A 15,850-nucleotide genomic window follows, 5' to 3' on the forward strand; every position below is an offset into this window, starting at 1 on the left:
ACACACACACACACACACACACACACACACACACACACACACACACACATATATCATGACCAAGTAGGGTAAGAAAGCAAAGCTGGTTAAGTATTCCAAATTGATTCAGTGTAACCATTAACAGTTTAATTAACACTAATTAATATGAAGAAGCATCTGACAAAATCCAACACCCATTTCTGCTTTCCTGCGCATGCTCTGAACCTCTTTAGTATTCAATACTGACTTGTCTATAGTGGTTTTTTTTTCTCCTAAAGTACATCTTGTCATAGAGTATTTTAAATAGCAGCACTGGGTATTATAGTTTATGTACACAGAGTTTATTATAGTCTACTCATACCAACAGTTTACTATTTTAAGTGGAATGCAGAAATCCTACTAACTTTTAGTTCCCTTTATCGCTCCTCTTTTATGATATAGTTGTCTTAAAAATTACCTTTACATCTCAGGAAAAACTGAGAATGAAAAAACATTACCTTTATATACACTGAAAACTATAACAGACAATGTTATAAATTTTGATTTTCACCATCAACCATTTTAAAAATATAAGGGGAGAAAACCAGTCATTTACTCTACATCTATTCTCTCAGTTGTACTTTTTTTTTTTTATTCCTGACAGTCCAAGTTTCTTTCTGTTATCATTTTCTGTCTGAAGAATTTCCTTTTCTAGAGCAAGTCTGCTGGCAAAAAGCTATCTTAGTTTTCCTTCATCTGAAAATGTCTTTATATTATCTTATATTTTCACTGCATGAAGAATTCTGGGTTGTTAGTTCTTTCATTTTGACACTTTAAAAATATCTTACCACTTCTTCTGTCTTCCATGTTTTCTGATTCAGAAGCATATTAGCTAATAAAATGCTTTTCTCTAGTTGCTCTGAAAAATTTTCTCTTTGTCTTAGTTTTCAGCAAATTACTTACAATGTGTCTGGGAATACATTACTTTGGGTTTTTCCCTTTAGGGGTTTACCAAATTTAGGAAGTTTTCAAATCACTGCTTCAATCGTAAGATACAAACATACAATTTTTGTTGTCCCTGTTATTGCCCACAGGTCCCTGAGGCCCTGTTTACTTTCTAAAAAATCTTTATTCTCTCTGTCGTCATAGTGGATAATTTCTATTGATCTAACTTTAAGCACAGTCATTCTTCCCTGTTATAGCTATTCTACTATGAGCCAGTTTTTTACTTAGGTTATTATATTTTTCAGTTCTAAAATTTCCACTTGATTTTTTTAATATATAATCTATTTCTTTACTGAGACTTTAAATGTTTTCACTTGTTTCGAGCCTGTAATAGCTTTCTGGAGCATTTTCATTGCTGTAGCATCTTTAAAATCCTTGTCAGGTAGTTCCAACATCTGTGTCATCTCAGTGTGGTGTCTGCTGATTATCTTCTGTCGTGTGAATTACCGTTTTCCTGGTTCTTGGTACGATGATGAGTATTATGTTCTGAGACTCTGCTTTCTATTTAAATTATCTAGTTTAGTAGGCAAACTGTTTTGGACTCCAAGCTCACCTTTATGAGCTGTGGCTCAAACGCCAATTTAATTGTTAATGCCTTTTCAGTGTTTTGTTCTGCTCCACTTATGGACTACCCAGAGGCCAGTTTGAAGCCTGATGGATACCACACCAGAGCTCAGTTCTCAAACCTTTTTCTATATTGATTCTGATTACTTTCAGAGGTCTGCCCAGGGTTTTAAACACAGATTGTAGGAAGTCTCTTTATCTAACTCCCTTCACTTCATAATCTTTCCTCTACTCTAGATGGGAGGGAAACGGGAACTGCCCCATTATTGCAGTGTGGTGGTGAACAAAGCTTTGTCCAAAGTCTCTGCAACTGTAACACCAATTGAGAGAGGTAGGGGTGCCCTTTTCATTGCAGGGCAGGCATGGAGGACATCACTGTGTGTGCAGTCTCTACAACTATGACACCTGATGAGAGCAGTGAGGAAATATTTCTCATGATGTTCACTTAGAATAGGGTAGATATAATAAAAATTGGGACTTCCTTGGTGGTTCAGTGGTAGAGAATCTGCCTGCCAATGCAAGAGTTGTGGGTTCTATCCCTGAGTGCAAATGATCCCCTGAAGAAGGAGGATAGTACCTCACTCTAGCATTCTTGCTGGAAAATCCCATGGACATAGAAGCCTGGTGGGCTACAGTCCATGGGGTCACAAAGAGTCAGACACAACTGAAGTGACTTAGCATGTATGCATGTTCCAATAAAACTTTATTTACAAAAACAGTTGAGCTGAATTTGGCTGGAGGACACTACTTCGCTGACCTCTAGTCTAGGCCTGCAAAATCTGTAAAAATAGTGTGGCTAAAGGAAAAGCAACATCGGAGAAGATGGGAAGGAATACATGTTCCATAAAGATATAAGAAATTATATCTTGCTCTGTTTTGTATTCTACTTTGATAAAACTTTGGAGACTTTCTACCATTAGTGAGTCACATGGATTTAGTCTTTCAATAAACCTAAGGAGATTTTCTAATGCCCATATTACTTTCTACTTAAATCAGCATCATTATTTTCCTAATGTGTGAGTAGCTAAAATTCAGACTCATCTTTCTGATGACTAGTTTTACCTAGTCAAACTGAGTGTCCCTACAACCAAGTTTCCCTGCTAAGGTATGATTAACTTCTCTATCCAAAACTCTATTCTTTTCTGGTCCCACTCATACTTCCCATGGGACTAAGGAATTATCAAATAAAAGGGGGACTGAGTAGGACCCTGCAGAGTCCTCCTGGGTACCAAAGCCCTGCTCTGTCCCCGACTTGTTTGTAGAAAAAGGCTTTGGTCTCCTAGGCTTTGGGGCCAGTGGTAAAGAATCTGCCTGCCAGTGCAGGAGATGCAGGTTTGACCCCTGGGTGGGAAGATCCCCTGGAGAAGGAAATGGCCACTCCAGTATTCTTGCCTGGGAGAATTCCATGAATAGAGGAGTCTGGAGGGCTGCAGACCATGGGGTTGCCAAAGAGTTGGAGATGATTTAGCAACTAAACAACAACTCCTAGGCCTTCTGAGTCCCCAGGAACAGACTTAAAACAGTTACTACGTAGGGAAGTGAGGGAATGCAGAAATAAAGCAAAAGCAATAAGTAAAGTAATGATTATTAAACAGAGCCCTAGTTCCTCCTCAGGGGATATACACAACAATCTGATGCATATCTTTCAGTTGTTTGGCAAAAACTAAGACCCTCACCCTGGTGGAGGATGGTGACCACAAGCACACCGACCCCAGATTAGCTAGAATCATTGGAGTCCTAAAACATCAGCCTGTCACCTCACCGCCAACCAACAGAAGCAAGTCCACAAACTGCAACCATCATCCAAATGTTGCCTTTAAAAATGCTCCCCAGAAAACCATTGGTGGGTTTGGGTCTTTGAGCATGAGGTGTCTGTTCTCCTTGCTTGCTGCTGCTGCTGCTAAGTCACTTCAGTCATGTCCGACTCTGTGCAACCCCATAGACGGCAGGCCACCAGGCTCCCCTGTCCCTGGGATTCTCCAGGCAAGAACACGGGAGTGGGTTGCCATTTCCTTCTCCAAATGCATGAAAGTGAAAAGTGACAGTGAAGTCGCTCAGTCGTGTCCAACTCCTAGGGACTGCATGGACTGCCGTCCACCAGGCTCCTCCATCCAGGGGATTTGCCAGCAAAAGTACTGGAGTGGGGTGCCATTGCCTTCTCCTCTCCTTGCTTAGTGTCCTGTAATGAATGCTGTACTTTCCTTCACCACAGTCCAGTGTCCCTAGATGGAGTTGCTGCATGTCAGGTGAGCAGACCCATGTTTAGTTTGGTAACAACAATCCATAAATGTATTTGGAATATCGAAGGACTTATTCTATTATGTATAGAACAAAATGGAAAACTGGATGGAATAGAAAAGATATTCATTTTTTATGAGCTGGAAAGAAAGATGCATGATAGATATAATGGGCAGCTCAGGGTGTGTTTGTCACTTCCACAGTATAATCACAAGAGATTTTATTTAGGTCCTATTTGAATGGCCTAGCAGTTTTCCCTACTTTCTTCAATTTAAGTCTGAATTTTGCTAGCAAGGTAATGCTCAAAATCCTTCAAGCTAGGTTTCAACAGTATGTGAACCAAGAAATTCCAGATGGACAAGCTGGTTTAGAAAAGGCAGAGGAACCAGAGATCAAATTGCCAATATCCACTGGATCATAGAAAAAGAGAATTCCAGAAAAACATCTACTTTAGCTTCACTGACTATGCTAAAGCCTTTGACAGTGTGGATGACAATGAACTATGGAAAATTCTGAAAGAGATAGGAATACCAGACCACCTGACCTGCCTCTTGAGAAACCTATATGCAGGTCAGGAAGTAACAGTTAGAACTGGACATGGAACAACAGGCTGGTTCCAAATAAGGAAAGGAGTACGTCAAGGCTGTATATTGTCTCCCTGCTTATTTAACTTCTATGCAGAGTACATCATGAGAAACATTGGGCTGGAAGAAACACAAGCTGGAATCAAGATTGCTGGGAGAAATATCAATAACATCAGATACGCAGATGACACCACCCTTATGGCAGAAAGTGAAGAGGAACTAAAAAGCCTCTTGATGAAAGTGAAAGAGGAGAGTGAAAAAGTAGGCTTAAAGCTCAACATTCAGAAAATGAAGATCATGGCATCTGGTCCCATCACTTCATGGCAAATAGATGGGGAAACAGTGGAAACAGTGTCAGACTTTATTTTGGGGGGGCTCCAAAATCACTGCAGATGGTGACTGCAGCCATGAAATTAAAAGATGCTTACTCCTTGGAAGATAAGTTATGACCAACCTAGACAGCATCTTTAAAAGCAGAGACATTACTTTGCTGACAAAGGTCCATCTAGTCAAGGCTATGGTTTTTCCAGTGGTCATGTATGGATGTGAGAGTTGGACTGTGAAGAAAGCTGAGCACCAAAGAACTGATGCTTTTGAATGGTGGTGTTGGAGAAGACTCTTGCGAGTCCCTTGGACTGCAAGGAGATCCAACCAGTCCATCCTAAAGGAGACCAGTCCTGGGTGTTCACTGGAAGGACTGATGCTGAGGCTGAAACTCCAATACTTTGGCCACCTCATGCAAAGATGTGACTCGTTGGAAAAGACCTTGATGCTGGGAGCGATTGGGGGCAAGAGGAGAAGGGGACGACAGAGGATGAGATGGCTGGATGGCATCGCTGACTCGATGGACATGAGTTTGAGTGAACTCCAGGAGTTGGTGATGGACAGGGAGGCCTGGCGTGCTGCAATTTATGGGGTCGCAAAGAGTCAGACATGACTGAGAGACTGAACTGAACTGATATAGGTATTTTAATTGATTATATAGACATGTAGTTTTATGTACTTATGACATCACTGAGCCATATTTATGACTTATTTGATCTTAGATTCTTAGTCAACACTCTATCCTAGCTAAACAATTACGAGAAGGGAGAACGAGAAGGGGCAGTGAGGCTTACTGGACATACACAAAAAAGTCAGGGGAAAAATTGCTCAGTTTTGGGCTACAATAACCAGGACTCACACCAGGAGCACAGCTACCCTTCACAAACATTGTGAGCAGTCAGTGAACAGAGAGATTGATAATTCTGGGGTTGTCAATAAGAGAAAGTGCCGCATACTCTAGGGAGTCCTGGAGATGAAAGTGAATGTTCTAGTCAGAAGTTATAGCTCTTTAATGGAAAGCTGCTGTTCTAATATCAAATTAAAGCAAAATTTTAATTGCAAGCAACCTAGTTTTTACTGTATTATGTGCTTGAGACAGAATCCATTGAATCTTAAAGGTCGGCATTTATCACTTTCCATCTAATTTTGCAACGCCTTTCTCTATTTTCAGGCTGCTTACCATTAAGTGTTCTTGAGTAAACTCACATCTGGAGCAGGACTGAAAACCCCTAAGTGACTTCAGGTTCCTTCCTAGTTCAATGAGAAGGACTTCCTTGTGGATGCAGTGGATTTACTGAAATGTATGCTTTAGGGAGCCTCATTTATACAGATCCTTTCAAAGGCCCTGGGAGCAGGGGGACTTGTGCAGTATGTTCAGCTGGTCAAAATTTGCAAAATCTGTCCACAGGGAGAAAGACACCTGTCTCTTCCCACTTGAAGCTCCCTCCCATTCACCTCACTTCCCCAGTGTTGGTATCAATGTTGGGAGGAAATAAAGTGGTCTTCAACATTCTTGAGGTCCTGTTACGGGAAAATTAAGCAAGGAATTAATTTAGTTTAGATTTATTAATTTAGTAATCATTTAGAGGTATATATTTATGTGCTCATGGTTGCTTTTGCGCAGTTATTTTTGTGACATAAATATAGGTACAGGGCAGGAGGTTGCATTGTGATATGAATGTGCCCCATGGAGAATTGGAGTCGGTTCTCAGTGATGCCTAATCAACACAAAAGTTCTATTATTAATGACCTCAAAAATGTAACATATACTATTAAAATTATAGCATAAAACAACTCTATGTTCCATTCTATTTTATTGGATGAGAATCACATGAAATAAAACTTATACAAATTCCCTTTTATGTAGGGCACTAGCTTATAGCAGTACTACAAACATGAGGTGTCTGTATTTGAAGTTGCAAAGGTTATGTATCACAAATATGAATAATTAAAAACAAAATTTTGTTGATCAAAAATCTGATTTAATCTTTCCACTCTCTTTATAAAAAATATTACAAAATCACTGTCAATTCACTTTATAGAAAATATGACAAACTGTAATCAAAGAGTATGCAGCTAAGAAATGTGAGGAAACAGTATTATGAAGTGTCAGGCTGATAATAAAAATTTTTAATTTTTCTGGAATTTTGTGTTTGTGGTATTTGTCAACTTCATAAAATTTGTAATTTGTTGGGATTTTTTTTCATTATACATAGTTGATCCTTACTCTCACAGATGCCATATTTGCAAATTTGCCTACTAGCTAAAATTTATTTGTAACTTCAAAATCAATACTTGATGTGCTTTCAGGTCACTTGTGGACAACCGTAATACAGGGAAAAATGGGAGCCTCCTAAACACAAACTCTCTGCTGAGGTCAAATAAGGTGCCATTTACCTTCTTGTTTCAGTTCTCATACTATGAACAAGGGTCCTTTTTACAGTCTATTTAGTGCCTTTTTTTTTTCTTTTCATTTTGGTGCTTTTTGTTGGTAATTTCACTGTTTAAAATGGCACATAAGTGTGGTGCTGAAGTGTTCCTAAGCTGTCCAGGGTTCCTAAGTACCAGAAAGCTACGAGATGCCTTCCAGAGAAAAATATGTGTTAGGCAAGTTCTACTCAAGTATGAGTTATTGTGCTATAAGCTATGAAAGTAAAAGCGAAGTCGCTCAGTCATGTCTGACTCTTTGCGACGCCATGGACTGTAGCCTACCAAGGTCCTCTGTCCATGGGATTTTCTAGGCAAGAACACTGGAGTGGGTTGCCATTTCCTTCTTCAGGGGATCTTTCCAACCCAGGGATCAAACCCAGGTCTCCCTCATTGCTGGTCTTCCTCATTGCTTTACCATCTGAGCCACCAGAGAAGCCCATAAAGCTATCAGTTTAATGCTAATGAGTCAACAATACATATTTGGTGTTTTCAAACAGGAAAACACATAGAACAAGTTTATATACTGATCAGAGACTAAAGGCATTTAGAATGAATGTTTTAGTATTCACTAATTCTGTGTGACTCTATAGAATACAACTGAAGCAAATAATGAGAATCAAGTGAATTTATTCTAATATCTAATTTTATATTTGTATTTCTTTACATAAAAGAGAGTACTAAAACCTAGAGGCTTCAAGCCTGTTCTCTAAATCTGGATCCATGTCTGGTCAAGAGCCTTCATTTTCCCCTCAGGAGAGTTTGCTACTTCCCAGTTATTGCCTCACTGGGATTGAGACCAGGATTCTAGAAGAGGAATCTACAGCCTGGGACCTCATAGTCAGGGCAAAAATCCCCAATTATTGCACTATGACTATGTGAAACCCAGATTTCTTTTAAAATTGGGAAATTGTTTCTATAATTATGCTATGTATATTGTGATCTAGGGCAGGATCAAACTATAATAAAAATTTTTCCTTTCTTAGGAAAAAAAGTATGTTTCTAGAAACAGAAAATTACTGAGGAAACAGAGCAACACTGGGGCTGATATACCTAAATTAAATAGAGTCAAATCTAAGTTCAACTTACATTCAAGAAAGTAAAAAGATACTTTATTAGGTGGTGCTACTCTCAAAAGATAAAATGATTTTAGGGAGCGGCATCTAGATTTCCATCAGCTGCTCATTTTATTTCTAGATAGTAAATGTTAAGGACCTCATATGCATTCTCATATATCTTTAATAAGGAATGATGTTTTAAAAACCTGTATTATTGATAATCAAGATGATATAAATATATAAGAAATACTTAAACTTCAAAATGACAAAATGCAGATAGAGTTGTGCTAAGTGCACTGCTAGGAATTTAATAAGTTCCTCTATAGCCATCAGGCATGTCAAGATGATTTTAAACTCTTGTGAAGAAACTTAAAAATCCCAAATCAGATGTTGTCAAGGATTTTAAAAGAAGGAATTAAATTTGCAGTTTACTAACCCTAAGTGGTTTGCTGCTGCTGCTGCTGCTGCTACTAAGTCACTTCAGTTGTGTCTGATTCTGCAAACCCACAGACGGCAGCCCACCAGCCTCCCCCGACCCTGGGACTCTCCAGGCAAGAACACTGGAGTGGTTGCCATTTCCTTCTCCAATGCATGAAAGTGAAAAGTGAAAGTGAAGTCACTCAGTCGTGTCCGACTCTTGGCGACACCATGGACTGCAGCCTAGCAGGCTCCTCCGTCCATGGGATTTTCCAGGCAAGAGTACTGGAGTGGGGTGCCATTGCCTTCTCTGGGTTTGCTAGTAACAGAATATACTAATTAAGGTGAATAACTATTAAGCAACTACAACAAAATGGCATCCAGATTGGGAATGAAGAGATAAAGATGTTAATTAGCATATGACATGATAACTTATATAGGAAATCTAATGTGATCTACCAAAAAAAAGCTATTAGAATATATAGTTTAGTAAAGCTGCAGGATATAAGATCAACATTAAAAAATTAGGCTTTTATTATGTAGAAGCAGTTTCCTTCTATTCCTATTTTGTTGAGTGTTTTTATCATGAAGGGTACTGGATTTTGTCAAATGCTTTTTCTGCATCAGTTGAGATGATCATGTGTTTTTTTCCTTTATTTGTTGATGTGGCATACTACAATGATCAAATCTCACATGTTGAACCATTTATGCATTTCAGGAAGAAGTGCACTGTTGTCTACCACAGATCTGGGGCTGGGAATGGATAGCTTCTACTGTGCTAAGAGCTGAAAACCAAAATTAACTGCAATTTATGGTACAAACTTTCCCCCAGAGCTGTAAGCCTTCAACAGACTTCAAAGTTATATCAGGTGGTTTCTGCCAGTGCAACAGTCTAGGTAGGGAGACAAATTCCTGGTGCTTCCTAGTCCACCATTTTTTGGAATCCCTCTGCAGATAATCAGTTTTTAAATAGCACACTAAAATGTGTTTGACAATCAGGGGTATATGATCACTACATGATTATTTTAATGATATTAAAGAACTACTGTTAGTAATCTTAGATATGATTAGCATGTGGCTATTTTCTTAAAAAATTATCTTTTAACTTTCAGAAATTTGTTCTGAAATATTTACAAATGAAACGATAAAATGTCTGTGATTTGCTTCAGAATGATCCTGGATATGCAAGGGGTGTGGTAGAAGCACAGATGAAACAAAGTTGACCAGGAATTGGTAACTGTTAAAGCTGGGTTATGGGTACTAGGGGTTCAATGGTTTCTGACTTTTACATAACTTGAAGTTTTCCACAACAAAAGCTTTTTTTTGAAGGAGTGATAAAGGTGGCTGGTGGCTCAGTCGGTAAAGAATCTGCCTGCAGTGAAGGAGACCTGGTTTGATCCCTGGGTTGGGAAGATCCCCTGGAGGAGGGCATGGCAACTCGCTCCAGTATTCTTTCCTGGAGAATCCTATGGACAGAGGAGCCTGGCAGGGGCCAGTCCATGGGGTCGCAAAAGTTGGACATGACTGAGCAACCACATACATAGGAAAAATGTGTGTAACAGCAACAGGGGAAGCAGTAAAATAGCCAAATGATGAGTCAGAGAAATAAATATCAAAATGACACAGTGGAGGGGTAAAATAAATTGTGTGTGTGTGTGAAGATAATTAATTCAGAGATACTCTCAGAATGTTACCAGCCTTCAAGCTTTCTGAGGGCAGACACCATACCATGTCCATTTGGTTCACCCTAAATCCCTAACAATGCACCTAATGCCTAAGATATCCAGTACATCCAAATACGTCTTGAATAAATGAAAAAATAAACAATTCTATGAGACCTACATACCCACATGCAAGGGCTCCATAAAATCTGTAAGATTCCAAATAATGTAGCTTTTAATAATGCTTAGAAAACTTCCTTTAATAAATCTTTTTTTACTTCCTATCACCTTTGTCCTCAGCTGACTTCCACTGGAGTAATTCCCTCTTTCATTTCATGAAAGCTACCCTTGCCACCATATTCACCTACCATTTCTTTTTCTTTCCTCATTGAACCTGTTTATACATTTTATCTTGGGAAAGATATTCTTTGTCAATATATTCTTAGGCCTTAATTCTGAAATATTCTTCTCCCTAATGGATCTCACCTCAAACTAATATCTTTCAACAGGGAAAAGTCCTGAAAGTTTCTCTTTATGCCAATTGTTTTAAGCATTTAATGAATGTCCTAATATAGCTAAGTTAATGACGTTTTCGAGTGAGTTATAATTATTACCACTTCTGGCTTTATTTTGGTCCTCATTTGGGCAGAAATACACTGAATTACTCATTAGAACACACAACTCTGAGGGCACCAGATGAAAGATTTGATCTCATGGTGAGCATACTAGCAGATGAATAAAGTTTATAGTTATAGTCTGGCCTTAAATCTATTTTTAAAGATTGTCCTGTTGAAGAGAAAGGGGGTTAGACACATCCTGTGTTATAGTGGAGGGTTTCCCCATAATCTGAAAAATATTTGAAAAATATGTTAACAGCCTCAATAATACATTCTTAGTGTGACCTGGCCACTTTCCATTCCAAAGACCATCTGCAGTCACTAGAATCCATATAGGAAAAGAGAAATCTGCATTATCTCCAACTAGTCTACTTTTGAATGGAAAAACAAAGTTCTGTTCTCTTTTTAAAAGTAAAATATTCTCTATTTTCACAGCTTTTAGTGTTCTCTCAAAAATTATCAACCTACCAATTTCCAAGAAAAGTCCTATTCAAAACACAAATAAACAAACAAAGCAAAGCCCCCAAAGGAAGCCACAAAAACAAAAAAACCAAAAACAAAAACCCACTTCCAACTATTGCTACTTTCTATATACTTAGATTCTACCCGAAATGGGTTCAATTCTGCTTAAAATGTCAACTCTAGAGCTGGGTAGAAAAAACAAAAGAAGAACCTTTAAGTACCAAAACATAGATAATTTCCAGTTAAACTGGAAAATGCCTTCTGTTATAAGTTATGTGCCCTAACTATCTGCTCTCTTCACCAGAGTCACCAACTTACAACTTGTTTCAAGCAAGTTAAGGAAAAACAAGACGTTGTGATCTCTTCCAATGTGCTTAATATGAGCGAATTAGAAACTGCAAAGTATATTCTAATAACCACAATCAAAGAAGAATTTCCTCCACGTCATTCAAAAGTCTAGGAAAATGACATGCATTACAGGAAAATGCAGACACATAATAAATATATTAGCAGTGTGTTTTTTAAAGTGAGCCTGAAGTTAACATCAGAAACTAAAGAAATGTATTCAACAAACTTTTCAATTTGTTATGATTCATGTAGCACAAGATTAAAGACCAGAACAACACAGTATTTTAAACAGCCCAATACTACCTGTTCACTGTATGGGTAAAGAACTTTTTAGATAAACATACAAAAGATTAAGACCTTAAGAGAATTACTTGGTCCATTCTACTTGAGACTAACACAGCACACCTGCGGTTGTCTTCAAAAAGATTATTATAGTTTTTAGTAAGTTTAGTCCTTTAATGCCATGCCTTAGGGCCTTCAACTCTAAGGAGAAGATAATTTTAATTAAGACAACTATAGAACTCTGTCCCACTGAAGTCCACTTGCTCTAGTACCTTCTTATTTTCCAGTGTATGGTATAATTGCTTCTCCCAAGTAAAATCCAGGTATATGACAATAAGGGCTTCCCAGACAGCACAATGGTAAAGAACTCACTTGCCAGTGCAGGGGACACAAGAAATGTGGGTTTGATCCCTGGGTCGGGAAGATCCCCTGGGGAGGAAATGGCAACCCATTCCAGTATTCTTGCCTGGAAAATTCCACCAATAGAGGAGCCTGATGGACTACACACATTCCATGGGGTCACAGAGTCCGACACGACTGTGCACAGCAAACATGAGAGACGTGACATATGTGATAATAATTGAATGGAAATCTAATATTGAAACCAAACTTCACTGTGCTATATGACTGTGAGTCAAGCAGGATCTTCATGAGACATAATGGATATTTGCTCAATTCAGAGGACTGGAGAACTGCAGAAAGAAAGGCTTAGATTTTAAAATGAAACCTATTATGGATTAAGACAGGGGTTTAATCTAGGTTTTTTCTATTTGTACTAGGTCTTGCATTATACCTAAATATATCAGGATTTTAAAAAAATTCTTGTTGTGTTAATGAGAAGTCACAAGTTTAATAAGTAAAAATCTAGTAAAACTGAAAATGTTTTCACCTATTCAAACAAACCATTAAAAGTAAATTATAAAATTATCTGAATTATTTATGACTACAGCAAGATATTTCAGTGACTAAAATCTCCCAGAGATTTAAAATGTTGAAAATATTTGTTTCTATTGTACCTTTTTGTTATTATTTTCTACTTAGATAAAAAATATTAGCATCTTTATATAATAGCTGGCTGATGGGCTAAAGAAGGAAAGCCTTCTAACATCTCCATCTATAAGTTATATGAAGTGCTTGTTTTTATTTTGAATATAGGTACCAAAAAGACCCTGATGCTGGGAAAGACGGAGTGCAGGAGAAGGGGATGACAGAGGATGAGATGGTTGGATGGCATCACCAACTCAATGGATATGGGTTTGGGTAAACTCTGGGAGTTGGTGATGGACAGGGAGGCCTGGCGTGCTGCAGTTCATGGGGTCACAGAGTTGAACACAACTGAGTGACTGAATTGAACTGAACCAAAAGTTAAAGACCTTGTCCTTTATCCCCCTTTTTAGCTTTACTTCCTAGTATACTTATCATTTTCTAAGCACTATTGAAGTCTTTCAGAATCTAAGTTGCTTAAATATCCTTTTAACAGTAATAAAAGGCTTAAAAGTAATAGTATGGAAACATCAATAGATTTGAATACCAAGAAAAGATGTAATGGGAAAAAACGCAATCACTCTAAAACATCTGTATAAATAGCTCAACTATTCTGATTAATTCTCTAATCCATTAAGTTAAACCAGGGATAAATCATGATTTATTTGTTTATTTATTTGGTCTTAGTTGCAGCCTGTGTGATCTAGTTCCCTGACCCAGGATTGAACCCGGCCCGCCCCCCTGGCACCCGAGGCCCTGCATTGGGAGCATAGAGTCTTAGCCACTGGACCACCAGGGAAGTCCCCAAATCATTCTTTTTTTAAAGGAATAAAAATCCAAGTCAGAGAAAGATTCCTTATGATTTACTGTTCTTGTTTAGTCTCTCAGTTATGTCCAGCTCTTTTATGACCCCATGGACTGTAGCCTGCTGGACTCTTATGTCCACGGGATTTCCTAGGCAAGAATACTGGAGTGGGTTGCCATTTCCTTCTTCAGGGGATCTCCCCAACCCAGGGATGAAACTGGTATCTCCTGCATTGCAGGTGGATTCTTTGCTGCTGAGCCACTGGGCAAGTCCTCCTTACAAATATATATCTTTAATTTTGTTGGGATGGGAGAGAGGACACTTATTCACCTATATCCAAAGAAGTTGAAGACTGAGTGACTGGCAACTTTAACCTCTAAAAAATAATATGTTAAAAACATAGTTCTTTAAAAATGGAAAAAAATGATCATAAATTCATTAAATAATTAAAGAAAAATATTTTTTCTAAAATATATTTTTTCCTATTGAGATTTTCCCCATCTCCTTGAATATTAAAAAAAAAATCACATTTTCTTTTCCAATAGAAAAAAAATAAAAGAAAAGCAAAAAAACAAGAATTTTTAAAATAGGTAATATTTGAATACCTATTCAAAGTTAGGTCCATGTGAAATGATGCTTTGCTATAAGTGATTTACAAGTGAAATTCTCTAAACAGAACCACTGAAAACCGCACACGAAGAAGAACTTCATGCTACCAGTGAGAGCACTTGGCCTCTTAAAAACCAAGAGGAAAAAAGAAACTAGAGCAAGTGGTAGGTACTCCTTACAGTGAGGGGAGCTAAAGTATGGCCAAATCATAGTTTAAATAACTTTCGTGGGGTGAAAACTTAATGAATATGTGGAAATGGAAGAGACTCAGAAACCATAGTTATTTCCATTTTAAATGAGGATGATAGTTCTGCACCACCAGCTGTTTATAGTTCACTGAATGAGGTTCTAGTTGATAGGAGATAATTACCTCTTCCCTACAGGAGGCAAGTGTTGCTCATTCTGCAGACACCTCTGATGAATGGCCATGGGGCATGAGACAAGACAGCATGCCAAGATCAGTTTTGTTTTTAATGATCTCTTGAAGCACTTGATTTTCTACTTTTTTCCTATTTAAGTGTAGGAAAATGTGCATCTTAAAATATACAAAATAAAGTCACTGGCTATTACTTCGCTGTTATAAGACACCTTACTTTTCAAAGGGAAACAGAGTGAGTATACACAGAAAGCATACTATCACCAGAAGTGGATGGGGAGGATCATCCCAACTGCAAGTGTTTGGAGTGTTACAGAATTCTGTTTACTAATTCATTGTTTCCCCCTGATGATTGCATTCTAACTTTATTAAGTTTCTTTTCAATTAATAATACCCCACTAGCCCAGTCATTTCAGGTCCTTCAGCCTCTTGGAAAGGCTTATCTATTCGATCTTCTCAAATTCCTTTCTTCTCTTCCAATGCAAACTGCCACACACCTCAATATTTCTCACCTGCAATATTGTCCTTATATCCTAACCAGTGGTTCCCAACCTTTCTGGCACCAGGGACTGGTTCAGTGGAAGAAAATTCTTCCACGGATCCAGGGGGAGGAGAGATGGTTTCAGAATGATTCAAGCACATTACATTTATTGTGCACTTTATTTCTAACCTATGACAGGAGGTACTGGTTGGAGTTGCTGTTGTTTTAGTCGCTAAGTTGTGTAACTCTTTTCAACCCATGGACTGCAGCCCACTACGCTCCTCCCTGTCTGTGGGATTTCCCAGGCAAGAATACTGGAGTTGGTTTTTATTTCCTCCTCCAGGGAACTTTCTGACCCAGGGACTGAACCTGTGTCTCCTGCATTGGCAGGCGAATTCTTTACTGCTGAGCCACCAGGGAAGCCCCTGGAGGTTGGGGACTCCTGTCCTAAACAGTCTCCTTCCAGTCTCTGCCAATGAATCCAGTTCAAGCAAAATTCTACCTTTCAGATTAGTATAACTAAAGCACTACTCTTATCATGATTCTCTTATGTACACAAATTTTTCAAACGTAGGTTGTGACTCTAAAACAGAAAAGGTTTATGGTATATTAAGCAAAAAAAAAAACAAAAAACAATTCAAAAGTAAATC

General features: G+C 38.2%; 1 protein-coding gene across 2 annotated transcripts in view; it reads right to left on the reverse strand.

The window, feature by feature from the left end:
• Window positions 1–15,850, reverse strand: part of FUT8 (fucosyltransferase 8) — a 316,809-nt gene that overhangs the window by 75,747 nt on the left and 225,212 nt on the right. The window lies entirely within an intron of this gene.

The sequence above is a fragment of the Oryx dammah genome, unplaced genomic scaffold (genome assembly GCF_014754425.2).
Source record: "Oryx dammah isolate SB20612 unplaced genomic scaffold, SCBI_Odam_1.1 HiC_scaffold_26, whole genome shotgun sequence".
In the NCBI taxonomy this organism is placed as follows: Eukaryota; Metazoa; Chordata; class Mammalia; order Artiodactyla; family Bovidae; genus Oryx; species Oryx dammah.